The following is a 14,986-nucleotide window of genomic DNA, read 5'->3' as shown; positions in this document are numbered from 1 at the left end:
TTAATTGCCAAGATGATTGAATTTATTCCTTATTTACTAATGTACATTTACTTCTCTGCCTTAAATGTTTTCATAAAGTCCAAGATCTAGACATTTTGAGTTAGCTCGATATGGCTAGCAATTAATCCACTGAATGCACATATACGTACATACATGTATACATTAACAGCTACACGTTACAAATCCTAAAAACAGTTTTGTGAATGTGACCTGCAGGCTCCTGGGGACTCCAAACAACTTCAGAAAGAGACAAGAGCGGCTGCATCGATGATGTTAGAGAAGACTTGGCAGCTACATAAGAGACCCTCCACTTGCAATAATTAGAAATTTGCAGCCAAGACTCTGTGGTGCATACCTACAGTAAAGTGCTAAAATGGCAGTCCCATTCTGCACTAACAAATACTAGGTGGTTTTTGTTGGTTTGGGTTTTTTTTTGTTTGTTCGTTTGGTTTTGTTCTGGGGGGCAGAGGGCAGGTGGGGAAGAGTCACCAAAATATCACCCAACTGCTCATAGCTGCTGCTGCACTTTGACCTCAGAGGACAAGCATCCAACTAAATTCCCCAGCTACAAACTTAGGCTACGAAAGCAAGATTAAGATTTATAATCACGGGAATTTGTCTTTGTGCTTTACTGTTTTATATCCCTAGTCTATATTTACCTTTGATTTTCTTGTTACTGATCTACACAAAACAAACATTAATAAAAACATCTGCTCTCAAAGATGCTGATGCCCTAACTGAAAGGAAGTGCCCTCATGATTCAGGTAGTTATTTTGAAGTTAGATCCATGGACTGATTTAGCTGGGACAGAAAATATGACAGTGGATGCACTCTTAGGAAAATAAAAATGAGACTGAATTCAAAGGAGTGGTTAACAATGGAAACGGGCCAGTGACACATGCTGCTCTGTATCCCTGGGTTAACCGGGCTCATTACAGCAAAGCTTCTTCTAATATCACAGAATACAGAATCAATCCCTTAGGAGCAAGCAGCGTATAACGCAGTAGAAGGATGGAAGGTTTCACCCTGGAGTGTAATGGCATTACAAAAGATAGCTTCACAAACGTGAAGTTCCTGAACAACAACGCAGTCGAGGTCAAGCAATCCTCAGCATCCACATACAGAAGCACAGTCAAGTAAGAGCTGGAAGATGTGGTTATTCCTGTTCACAGCATCAGCAACACACTACAATCCTGCCTCTAGTTCTTGCTCTTTAACTCCAAAAGAATACTAAAAATGGGGTAAGGTTCAGAAAAAGGTTATCCAAGTGAGCTGAGGGATAGAAAAACATATTTCATCATAGGCTTAAGAATCTCAGCTTATTTGGTTTAACTGAGGAGGAGCAAGGAAATTACTTTGCCCCAGCCTGTGAGCACCTACATGGAGAAGTATCTAATTGTGAGTCTTCGATTCAAAATAAAAAGTATTGGAAAATCTGCGGATTTGTTGGAAGCTGAAACTAGTCAAATGGAGATTTATAAGTAAATGCAGATGCAAAAGTATCAAAGCAAATAATCTTTGCAGCAGCTACCTTGTGTGCATAGTAAATTCTATAGTCTTTAAAGACTTTTCAGCAAGACAGAATAATATCTGGAAAGCAAAGTGGATGCACAAATAGAAGCCATGGTTTGATGCACAGGCTTGTGAGTGAGCTTCTTTGGACTGTGCTGTGCAGAGGGGTGAGACTGCATCATCGCCTTCCTCTGGCAATTAATCTACTAAAAATATTCTACTAGTTCAAGAAACTACTACACTGAACAATCTATGCTACCTTAAGCATGGAGAATATTTTTTTAACCGCTACAAACTTTCAAAATGGAAGACCTTCCAAAGCACTGTACGACCCTCCTTGTAGCATAAGAGTGGTGGTCAGGGAGCCTAAGGCCTAGAGGAGAAAATAGTCATACTACATTCACAGAATCATAGAATCCCAGGTTGGAAGGGGCCTCAAGAATCACCTGGTCCAGCCTCTCCTGCCAAAAGCACGGCCTAGACAAGATGGCCCAGCACCTTGTCCAGCTGAATCCTAAAAGTGTCCAGTGTTGAGGAATCCACCCCTTCCCTTGGGAGATTATTCCAGTGGCTGATTGTTCTCATAATAAAAAACCAATTCCTTTTATATCCAATTGGAAACTCCCCAGGAGTAACTCATGCCCCTTACCTCTCATCTTTCCCATGTGACTCCCTGTAAAAAGGGAGTCTCCACCTTCTTTGTATCCACCCTTTAAATACTGGAACATGGTGGTAAGGTCTCCCTTAAGCCTTCTTTTCTCAAGGCTGAACAAACCCAGTTCTCTCAGCCCTTTCTCACATGGCAGCTTCCCAGTGCTCTGATCACCTGTGGCCCTTCTCTGGACCCACTCCAGCCTGTCCTCCTTTTTTTTTTGCACAGGGGGGACCAACACTGGACACAGTATTCCAGGTGTGGCCTGACAAGCGCTCTACAGAGCAGGATAATGTCTTCTCTGTCTCTGCTGGTGAAGCCCTTGTCGATGCAGCCCAGCACCCCACTGACTTTCTTTGCCGCAGCAGCCCACTCTTCACTCACACTGAGCTTGTTGTCCACCAGGCCCCCAGACTCAGGTCTTCCTGCAGGGTGGCTCTCCCAAAGTGTCCACCTCCCCACTCAGTTTGGTATCATCAGCAAAATTCATCAGGCTGCACTTGATCCCATCAGCCAGATCACTTGTGAAGATGTTAAACAGTGCTGGGCTCAATACTGATCCCTGGGGGACCCCACATGTCACTGGTTGCCAGTTTGAGAAGAAGCTGTTTACCACCACGCTCTGGGTATGGCCTGTCGGCCAGTTCCCCGCCCATAGCACCGAACGCTTCTCTAGACTGTAACATCCATTTCTCTAGGAGGAGGCCATAGGAAACCATATGAAAAGCCTTGGAGAAATCCAGGCAGACAATATCCACTGCTCACCCGACATCAACTGAGCAGGTTACTTTGCCTCAGAGGATGATCGGGTTTGTCAAGCACGATTTGCCCCTGGTGAATCTTTGTTGGCTGTTCCCAATCAAGTGCTTCATTTGACTTATGACAGCTGAATAACCGAATAATTCCACACTTTTGAATGCTGTAAGATACCACTCACAATACTACAAAATAGAATATAGGAATGAAGAATCTATTAACAGTCAAACTACTATACAGGAGGGAGATATTAAGGGTTCCTTCTCCCTTCCACACTAGTAGGGATACAGAGGGCTAACTTATCTGCAGGCAACTGCAATCATTAAATAGTATATTTAAACATTGCAGTTAAACATTAAAAAGAAACACATTAAGTTCTTTCCATCACTCTGATGCTTACTGTTTACAGCAAGTATACATAAACTTCTTTGGATGAAGATGCAATTGTCTCTCTCAGGAGAGAGAACAGGAGAAACATAGGAAAAAAGCAAATCTCTCATAAAAACAAAGTCTCAGTAGAACATTATCACCAGTTGTAAAGCACAGACACGAAAAGGCAGTCATGCAACTTCAGCAACTGTCTGCAGGGCAACATCTCCAGATCTTGGCGATACCAAGCGCTGTTAGCTGCTGTGGTAATCCACCTTTGGAATAGTGCTATTCACGTTACTGTGCAGCAATATAGTGAACCAAACCAAAAGGTAAATGGGAAGAATGTAAGTGGCAAAAGGAATCAAATACTGACAACAGTAGTAAACAATGCAATTCAATATGATAATTAAAAGGTGAAAATAAAATCAGTACATAAGGTTGTATGTGAAATATGCTGTTAGTATTTCTCAGTACATTTTGTAACAGCAAAAACGGATAAATAAAAATGTACGGAAAACACTGAGGTAGGTGACCATCACTTATCTCAAGCTTACCATTTTATTACTCAGATAGAACTCTTGCTACAAATAAATCTAATAGGTATTGTGTCATATCAGTGTCTGTGCACAACTCTCAGGGGTAAAAATAAAAATTACGTATGCACAGATCTCACCCTATTATGTTTTCTTAATGTCATTTTACTTGACTTTTGTATGAAGCCTGTAATGTTAAGCAGAGCAGACTCTTAAACAGATTCAGCATATAAAAATAGCCCTGAGATTATCAATACAGTATTTGGTAATTCTGTTAGCCTCTGAAAATGAAAACAGAGTGATTTGGGCTAAACAAACCTACAAATTGCTACTACATAAGCACAGGAAAAGAGAGAAAAAAATCCACAAATCATTCTTGTAATGTGTGTCATCTTAGGGACAGTAACAATGGAAAATAACCAGGGCTTACTCTTGATACTAGACTCTAAGATCCCTCTCAGAACAGGTTTCATTTTATCAGCTCGGTGGATAGTATGCAAAGGCTTCCATTACCTGATGTAACGTCAGGTTTCTGCCACAAGCAAACATAAATATCTATCACAGTAACATTAACTCTGAAAAAAGAAAATCTGTATAAAGATGACTTTGCTGCAATATGAAGCTCTTAAAATTCAAAATTAGGTTTCTCAAGTAGCGAAATTTCCATGATATAAATGACATAAATATCACTATAATATGCCATGCACTGACAAAAAAAGAGAAACTGTACTATGGAAGGCCTACCCAGCCCTCAGTCCTACATGGCTAAATGCTCAGCCTTCAAGTTCTTCAGTACTACCCACAAAGAAAAGAGGCAGCTCTTTCCTATCATTGACAATCTAGTTACTGAGGTTTAATAGTTGATACCTATTATCAGAAGGTTCCACATGTGCACATGTTGTACTATAAATGCTTAAAAGCACATATGTGGAAGAAGTCCTAAGTTGCTGTGTTTAGTAATAACCTATTGACTACTTTATGGATGCTATAGGACTATATAAAGTTTTATTAATCAGTTAATTATTGGGACTTTTTAAAGCTGCTTTCCGATGGAGTTTTTAGTATCAAATGTAGCCCTTTAACTACATGTTTATACAGCATCACAACATCTCTGTCCTATCATCTGACAAGCAATAAATCAGGCTAGTACTACGACAAACAATAACACATTCCATTCATTTCAAGGGTGAGAGACTGGATTAGGAATAATGAGTATTATGTAATAATTTATCTATACGTTTTGCCATTCGCTGGCTGCTTAGAACCCCTCCAGTTTTCCAGAGCTTGTCAGCAGCTGCTCAAAGATCTACAAGTCTTCGAGCTTTACCAGATCAGGGCCACCACTCCCCAAAGTCTTTAATTACTGACTCAGATTTGCCTACCTACACTCACAGCTGCTGGGTTATTTTGGATTTTGCACACAAAAGGACATGAAACAAACAAACAAACACACACCCCACCGAAAGCAGCAGCAATATGTCCCAATTCACAGAGACAATTGTGTACATTAGCATGAAGATACTGAACTTCTGCAACCAATATTTGTACTTTGTTTTTTTTCTGTCATTAAATTACGGGATGTGTGTGCCTGTTTGTGTGTTTACAGACATTTGCCTGGAGAGACAAACCAAAATTCTAGTCACAGCTCCAAGGACAGGAAATGCGCTTTATCCAGTGACTGATGAGCAGCATGCAAGTGCCGCTTGACAGCAGAGTCCAGCTCAGCCTCCCACCTCTTTGAACCTCAGAGAAATATTCCCCATCAGCTCCAATGAAAAGCAGGGGAATGCCATGACCTGGAAGGGTAGATGGCCTAAGGATGCTCTCTGAGGGACTGGGAGGCATGGATTCAAATCCCCAACTCTTTGATCACTCAGCTCTTGAATTAGTGTCTTCCCCTTTAAGGTAACAGGTGCAACAGGAGGTTACAGGTGGATGCAAGACATAGACTGATCTAACAGAGCTTGAAAGAGGATGGAGGAGTTACAAGAATGATCACATTTTTACAATGTTTATGATATACAGAGATAGTAAATAGACTTCTCAGCCTGGAAAACAGGCTGAGAGAAGAGATGACATATTTATAAAATCATGAAAAGCATGAAGAAGGTCATGAAATCAAAGCAGTCTGTGTTATTTAAAATGAAAGAAGAAATATCGAACAAAGCAATGGATTTAAAATGAAAAAATGAAGTGCTTTTCCAAACACCACCAAAGTAAAGTGCAAAACCCATTGCTACAGGATGTTCTGGAGCAGACACATACTAGGTTCAAAAGGGGATTAGATAAATTCACGGATGACAGGCCCATGGGGGGCATTAAACACAACCTAATGCAACCTCTGGCTCCGAAAGCCTCTGAACCGCTCAGCTGACAGAAATGGGGACAACGTACAAGAGGCAGGATCATCCTAATGCCACGTCTCTACATACTTTACCCTCTGCACTCACCGCACACCCCGCTGAAGACAGACAAGCCCTTAGTTTGATCACGGATGGCCATTCTTGCATTTCGATACAACAGAAATATGACTGCAGCCCAAGTTCTTTTTATAACCCAGATTGTCTGGTCTTGTTTTATCTGCTGGTACGAGAGGTCAGTGTATCTGGAACTGTAGTGTCTACACAACGAATTAACTGCTCAGTTTATCAGTCGCTGAGTTTAGCTTCAGTGGTGAGTCACCTATACAAGCCAATTTCTTCATGTATACTCGTTCGCCATAATGATTATGGCTTCGTTAACCTTCCTAGAGCACCTGCTAAAACCCTAGTCATGTTATCAATTGAAAAGCTGCTTTCAATCTCCTGCATTTTTGTTGAAAAAAGTCAACATCAAAGTTGCTGTCTTCTCAAATAACTCAGTGCTTCTTGCAGTCTCCTGCCACTTAAGGGCACATTCTCTAGTTAAATTAACGCCAGCAGTGCTGACTGCAACCTCCTTTTATAACTTCGTGCTGTGCCATGTTGTCTATCACTTTCTCTACAAAAATAAATTGATCATATACTTTTACAAACAGACAGTCCTGTTTTTTCATGGCTGCCTGCTCATATGAACAAAAAATAAAAACAAGCAGCCTGGTAGCATGTCCAAAGAACTGTTGACTTCATCTTCCCGGCCCAGGAAAACCAGACTCAGAGCTGACTTCTCCTTTAGAAGAATGTCCTGCTCAGATCCCTAGTCTTGCACGACAACAGCAATTCAGATAATGTTGGTCCATGAATTACGACTGCAACAGCACAACACAGGGTGAGAACAGCTTTCAGAGATTCTAGACTATTTAAAAGTTTACATGATAATTTGGTAGGCTTAGCCTTGTGACACAGAATGCTCCTGCACATGGGAGCTGGAGGGAAAGAGAAGAAGAGTTGATCGGAAAACACGATATCGCAGCCCAGCCTGTCAGGAACTGCGCAGCAAAAACAAATGAGCAGCCCCTGGCAGGGCTGAGCTCTGGGTGTTTTTCCTTGGACTGGCTCCTCCCGTGAGCTGCGGCTCGTGCATTACGGCAGAGCAGCCTCCTGGCACGCAGGTGAAGGTCCTGCTGATGGACTGTGTCACATATCTCTACATAGACACAAGCACCTCTTCCCATGACAAACACATCTGCAGCCAGTCCAGTAACCCTGCGCATCTATTTCAGCATTCGGTTCCACCAGATTCACTTGTGATGCAGAGGTAAAATATGCGTCAATATTGATGTGGCCCATCCAGAAACTGCCACTTAGGCTGGAAGGAGGTTTTGTAACAAACCCTCTTTACCTGTTAAACACAGGCAGGTTGTCCCTTAAAGGAAAAACAACTAAGTAACAGTCTGCTGAAACAAAAAGCAAGCAGATTTGCTGGGGGGGAAAAAAAAAAAAAGGCACTGATAGTCTTTCTTGTCTTCACCTTTCTTCAGAATCAAGCCATAATTAGTCATACCCAAGAAACAAAGGCACAGAAAAAGGGTGATCAGAAGGATCGTCTCCTTTCCGTTTAGTTATATCATTCATTTTGAATCCCATACTTGTGGCATTTTGCTTTTTGTTAACAATGTAGGAATCCAGCTAATTGTCAGCAGAGCTGATAAAACCCCTGTGTTACATAGGATCCTTTGGGTTATACATCCAAAAAGAGTTTTTATCTTCTTCTCACCCTCATAAAGAACTGGAAACAAAATGATTTTGGGTCATCAGAAAACATATGCACCTCGATCCATATCTTGCCTGAATAATGACAAAAATAACGTTCATAATTGTATGTTTTAAATCAAAATCTGGAAAAAAAAGTTCCTGGTTTTGCTACGTGGAGTGCTTACACAACTACTTCATAATTTCCCTCTGTAAGGACAGTGCATTAGACTTTCCCTTGCAAAACTCCAGAAGATGTTAAGTTTAATTTGCAGTTGTCCCCTCCACGTTGTTTTGTGAACTGCTTTTTCTCTGACAGGCTCCAGCTACACAGAGTACTCCCCACTGCACTGGACACTGCACGAGCACATCTGAGAACCAGGCCGAGGTCTTAAGCATCCAAGGCTAGGAGCTTAGAGCTCTACGTCCTGTTTAATGTTAATAATGAATTCAGCAGGAGTTCAGCGCATAGCTTTCCAGCAGATCCGAGCCCTGGCACTTAAATACACAGGTGACTCTGTGGTGCAGTATTTCATCTATGGGTGGAAGTGGACACCTGCACGGCAATACACAATCTCAGGGGTGTACTGGAAACTGTTGGCCACTGTCTGTCACCTGTGGTGGAAGTATGGCCAATAACCTACAGCTTGGGCAGGGGACATGGAAGAGCCATGATTCCTTTCTTGCTCTCGCACGGCCTGTTGGCCAGTCTTGGGCAGGTCACTTCAGCTCCCCGTGCTTCAATTCTTCTAACTGCAGAGCAGATAAGGGGAATGACCTTTACAAAGCATTCAGAGAACTAGATTCTTCATCATCACCTTCCCCACATCCTTTATATTTAGTCTCTTAATACCGGTGCTCTCAACTCCAGAGTTATTTGTGGACAGGAAGGAAAGCAGGTTGAGCTCCTCCGTTAACATCACTTTTAAAACATTTTCTCATATGTTGAGCCTGATTCTTCAGAATTTAATCAGATGTGCCCCCACATAAATCCCACCAGCGCTGATTAAATGGGAATTCATTCGGAAAGGCAGAGCTGAGAACTACCATGCTGTCAGAACCACTGGAATAACTCTTGATTTACAGAAACAGAAAAGGAAACCAGGCCTAGGGTCTCTAATTGCTGAGCTAAGATCCTGCCAGACAAGAAAAGAACATTAACAGGACAAAGCTGAAGTACTTAATATGCTGTCTATACTTCCCGTCCCCATAGACTGCAGAACTGGATGCTTCACCAGTGGTTCCTAACTGCTGTGTTTTCCAGAAAACCTTCTACAACACACAGTCTAGGTAGCTATTTGAGGGAAGGATACCAGGACTCTGGCTAACAAAGTAACATCTGACAACCTCCAAGTCACCTCAATCTGCAACCAAGAACAACACCTTCTGTCTGGAAAGCCATGTCAGAAACCTGATTCACGTATTTAAAACAGAGCGAAATATCCTCTGATTAACCAAGGTAATAACAAGCGATATTGTACTTATGTTATGGTTGTATAAACTGTGCACCAAAATCTAGTAAAGTAGAACTCTCCCACAGGATTAATAAAACATTTCTACCCAACATGATACATTTTTGGAATCTTGTGTCTTACCGATACTTGGAGCAAACAGTTTGAAACTGCATCACATCCCCACTGCATTAGTAAATTAGAACCACACAAAATTTAGCTTTGGTATAAAAAGGGTAGGCTTAGTGCAAAATAAGCTTTTCTTTTTTGAAATGCATTAGACAATGTTGTTAAAAAGCCCTCATTCCTTCTATTATTTTATTTGGGGGCAATATATTTTATGCCACTTTGGCACTACTCCAGCAAAGCACTTATAAAAGGCCTTTATATTTAAGCACACGAGTAGTCCTGCTAAAGCCAACAAGAAGTAACTTATTCCTCTGTTTAAAACTAAGTGTGTGCTTAAGAACCTTGGTAGATCCAGTTCTTTATGAGAAGGATTATGAGAATCTCTTCTAACTGCTTAACTTTGCAGAAGACAAAGCGTAAATGTGAGAAACACAAGAAGGGCCAGAGTCTGTCGATATTTAGTGCCATCTGCGTGTCTCGGCAGAGGTGAAAAACATGGAAATCTACCTGTCAAAAACCACTGAAGGTCACTACAGGATACTGGTTCTGGGGTACGTGTGAGCACATTTCAACCTATATTCTGGCTAAGACAACCCACCATATAGTTACAACAGTTCAGATGCAGTGCTTTCTATAAGATGAGCTTGTTCAGTGAGATATGGAAGAACTGTTTTCTATGCCAGCCTGAAAAAAGACGGGGAAAGACGTGCTTAAAAGGTGGAAGAAGTGAAGAAAAACAAAAGCCCCTTCATTCCAGGAAAAAAACCCCACATAATCAAGAACAAAAGATGTGTGGCGATTAATAGATAGAAAACTGCTAGCTTCACCAAAGAAAATCTCAGAGAAGAAAATGGCTATTTTGCTACCAGCAGGAATCATATTTGTCTATGTCTGCACAGCCAAGCCATGATGTAAGTGCAGTCTGTGTCAGCCCCAGCTGAACACAGTGCAGGCACAGCAGCAGGACCTTCAATGCAGAGTTGGTACTTAAAATCTATGACCTAAAATCAGCAGTTAGCAACCAGTGCACAGCTCCATCCTTCAACAGCCAGATGTGCTGAACATAGTGCTGCTGCAGCTTCACTCCATTCATCACCGGCATAGTTAACCTAACAAAACCTGTGCTTAACATTTGGCTCGACACAGCACCCTGACTTACCAAAATCAAACAGACAAAATTGTATTAATGGTAGTGCCGGCCTGCTTTTTCACCACAGATGGTGATTTTGGAGATGCACTAAATTTCCTTGTAACATACATTACCGTTCCTTCACCCTGTGCAAAGCCAATAGCAGGGTCAGGACTCGCGGCCTTTAATCCTGTCAGGTTTCAGGCCACGCAGATGGGCTTTGGCACTTTTTGTCGTGTTGTTCCCTCCCACACAGCCCAGATTTCCCACAGATCTCTGGCCAGCTGGCTGAACTAATATCGTGATAACTCCCCTTAACCATTACTCTGAGACAAAATCAGACTCAGGATATGACAGGGAACAGCTCTCTACGTTTCCAGTCATATTGAAAGGGGTCACCATGATTTAAATACACACTGGAAGCACAGTCCAACTGACTGTATTTTTTAATTAATCCAGCTTGTTCAATGTATGTAAAGACACTCTGCATTAAAGCATGTGCGCAGCCCCTTAAGCATTTCACTTTAACCTAAACCCACCTGGACATGTTCCTGTGTGACCTCATCTAGGCCTTCCTGCTCTGGCAGGGGGATTGGACTAGATGATCTTCTGAGGTCCCTTCCAATCCCAAACATACTGTGATACTGTGATATTCGTTGTTTTCTTGGCATAAATATAATTAAACATAAAACATCTCCAAGATTTTCTTCCTAAAAGTTTCCCAACTATATACATCAACCTAAGAATACTGCCTGTTTACAGAATCCAGCCCCACAGCTTGCATCCTTGACTACTACTTCAGCACAAGGTTTTCCTAGCAGAGAGCTGTGCCCAGTTCAGCTGAAAACTAATATAGGATCTTGAAGGCTGAATTTTAAAGGCGAAGCTTGATTTCTTAGCTTTGCTGGAAATGGTAACTTCTCTGTTACATGCACAACTCCAGCAGGTGCACCTTACAGTGTTCAAATAAGCTGAGTCACTGCTCATGAGTAACAAAGAGAAACCAGCAGCCTCTCAACCCGTCAGAAAAACCTAACAAATTTCAATTAGAACTGCCAACAAAAACGAAAAGCCTCAGAAAAAGGTGAGAAATACATGCATGGTTTAAAAAAAAAAAAAAAAAAAAAAGAGAGGGTCCATAGCAGATTGAGCCTGAAATCGGATTAATGGATTATTTTTCTGTAATAACTATTACACCCCAATGTGACAGATCTTCCAGATGTGCTGAGAAATGATGACACAATATTATAGGTTCCAAGCACCACGTGTGATTAAAGAAAATCCTTTGGGAAAAGATAGATTGTTATTGCATTTTAAATGCTCAAAATAGCAATATTTGGTCTTGTTTTAACAATAGCGTAAGCACACATTTCAGAGCAAAACTGCAAATATAATTTAAACGTGGACAGAATAAAACAAGCTTAACTGTTGAAAAATAGTCTCATTCATACAGTACAGTGCAGGTGATAGGATTATGGCGTTTGGATTTACTTTTGGATTCTCCACCCACAGATTAGTGGAAGGTTGTTTTTTTTTTTTGAGAAACAGTCCAGCACTTAGCAACCACTGACCTTTACATATTTTTAACACCACACTGCTTTGTAAAACAGAACCCTATTCCAACATTTGGAGCTGACAGCTGCAATGAAACAGGTAAAAGGAATTAAACACTCAGGGCCAGACAGTCAGCTAAAGGAAATCAGCTCTGTTGAACTGAAATGAATGGATTTTCACCTTTTTAAATGAGCTGGGGATCTAGCACCCAAGCTGCAAGTCGGAAAAGCTCAAGCAGGCTGTCTTCAACTCCCTAAAAATGAGCATGCACCAGATAAACACAGAAATGAAGTGCGGGGTCAGTGCGGGTTGATCAGCTTGTACCAGCTGACTTCCTATTTTATCCCTTTAAGTACACCATTCATTTGCAGAATTCTAGTCTGCAAATTAAATTAAAAAAAAAAAAGAAGAAAAAAAAAATTACTTGCTTGAAACAATCCCAGCGACTCACCAAAAATAAAAAAAAATAATAACAACTAAAAACCTGTTCAGTTTTTCCATAGGGATCCTGCAATCGAAGAAATGAACAGAATCAACGATGACTCGCAAGCCCCAGCCTTTCAGAGGGAACAGCTTTCTGTTTTCCCTTCTCGCCTGTGTCCCGGGGGGCTGCCCGGCTCCAGCCCCACGTCCCTGCACCGCGGTAGGGCATGGAAAGAGGCCGGACTGAACCTCCTTCACACTCGCTCCCGCTGGCAGGACACAATGAAATCCCCGTGTTTATTCTGTTTCACGTATCCTGTTAATTCAGTACAGAGCTCTCCGCAGAGCCAGAGATCAGAGCGCAGTAGGATAAATCAGAAGTCTATATTTATAATCTCTGCCTTCTGATAAGTTAGCAGCATGTACCAGCTTTTCCTTGAAATAAGACTGAAGGGGAGGAACAGATGTCAACCTGAAAGCATAAGAGTATTATAACTGTCCCCTGTTTAACCATTAGGTATAAAAAATGCTTTGCATTTATGTATGCTTCTACTTTCCCTCTTACAAGGCCACTATGCAAGCCAGCTGTAATTCAGAGCTCACAATCTAATTTCTACTTCCTTTCCTCTTTAAAGCAGTATATCCAAAACACAGATATACTGTTCCTCGCCATTCCCACCACACTGAAGGCGCTGGATTTGCATTGTTATGTCGACACCTTTCCTGAAGCGCCTTGCTGAAAGGATATCCAAAGTCACTGTGCAGAGCTCCGTGCTCCAAGGCAACTGAAAGTGCTCAGGCTCTCTGCTGACCTGATTGGCAGTTTTGCCTCTGGAAGGCTTAACAGAGCCTGTCATTACACATGTGATATACCCTACCATAATTAATTCCCTCAGGAAACGACAACCAGAGGAAGCACGGTTCAAATGCGCAGCATGCACCTGAAATTTGACATTTTGAATCAGACTCCCAACACCAAGACGCATCCATGGAAGCATCTGACATTTTTATTTTGCTTGACTGTAGATACCTGGCATAAATGAAATCCTCTTGAAAAGCGACTGGCTTAAAAACTGTTGAAACATACAGATAAAAATTAATGTTCTTTGTCCTTGAATAGATATGATTTAATGCATTAGAAATCCAGAAGGTGTCTAAAATTACCATGCGCCATTTAATGTAAGATGAAGTAAAAGCTTCCTTCAGCCTTCGTGAAAAAGATTCCAAGCTGTAATCCTTTTTCAAATAATTACCCTGTTCATCAGGCTTCAGCACAAGCGATATGGAGAGACCAGCTATGAACGCTTCAGTATACACACACACACCAAGCTGAATGGCAATAGCACTTTGCAGGCGTTTGTCAAGTCACAGGCCAGAATTACACTAAAATTAGAACTGCGAGGGAAGGGCAAGAGCACATGAAAGTATCGAGTTCGTCTACCATATAAAAGGGTCTTTGGAGGCAAAAAAAATGGAGTAAGATTGCTGACTGAGTGAGGTAGCTCCTCAAAGCTACAGCAGTGAATTAATGCTTTCACACACACAACCTGTGGTTTTGACTCAACCCTGAGCTGCTCTGTGTGATCACCCTGGGAAATAAAGCTTGCAGAGAAGGGAAAGTAAGTGGCTGAGATGAAGTGCTGGCACAGTTACCGCTACCCCACCGCAGGAGGCAAGTACGAGTATTTCACTCGTGCAGTTCCAGGGTAGCACAACCATACCCTTACTCAAGGTAACTACTGTGTTTGCTACCCAGCGCTCAATGAAATCCTGCATCAGCTTGCACAAATGATTCTCTCCAACAGAAATGGCTCTTGCCAAAATCCAACATGCTAAGTAGCACTAGAAATTACATCCTCAAGGTCAGTTCCTATACAGAGTATTCTTATTCTGGACAGCAGTCAATAAACTTCTTTGGCATCTTTTTCATGAAGGCTCTAGAAAAGTTAGTAGAAGCACAGAGATGTGAGCTGCAGTGTACTTCTAGCATGAATGAGACAGAAAATGAATTAATTTGGAGAAACGTCAGCTCTGCTGGAAGCTGACAGGTTCCTTAATGCATCAGATTTCTGATTGCTTATGGCATGACTGATTTTTTCCCTGTGAGTTTTTTTTCCACTTTGTTCCTTATTTATAATGAGGTTCTACAGTAGCTACATTTGGCAGATTTGATACAGATACAGGCCTTTCCATTAAATGTTCCCCAGCCCCCTTCTCCCGTTCTATTACACGATGGCAGCTCTGTCAGGTCTCTCCAAGTATAAATTTATTTTTCGGGTAATACCTCCCATTCAGTCAGCTTCAATACAAAATTTGTAGTGTGATTCCAGCTACCCAGTTTCATTTCTCCACTGAAGACTGTAAAT

General features: G+C 41.6%; 1 protein-coding gene across 6 annotated transcripts in view; it reads right to left on the bottom strand.

Moving 5' to 3' along the window:
* TTC7A (tetratricopeptide repeat domain 7A) overlaps positions 1-14,986 on the bottom strand; it is a gene marked incomplete at its 5' end in the record, with an annotated part of 177,232 nt that overhangs the window by 62,346 nt on the left and 99,900 nt on the right. The gene's annotated exons all lie outside the window — the stretch shown is intronic.

This window comes from Streptopelia decaocto, assembly GCF_964273445.1.
Source record: "Streptopelia decaocto genome assembly, chromosome: 3".
NCBI classification, from domain to species: Eukaryota; Metazoa; Chordata; class Aves; order Columbiformes; family Columbidae; genus Streptopelia; species Streptopelia decaocto.
Note: the sequence above shows the minus strand (reverse complement) of the source record. Positions and strands in the feature narration are given on the sequence as shown.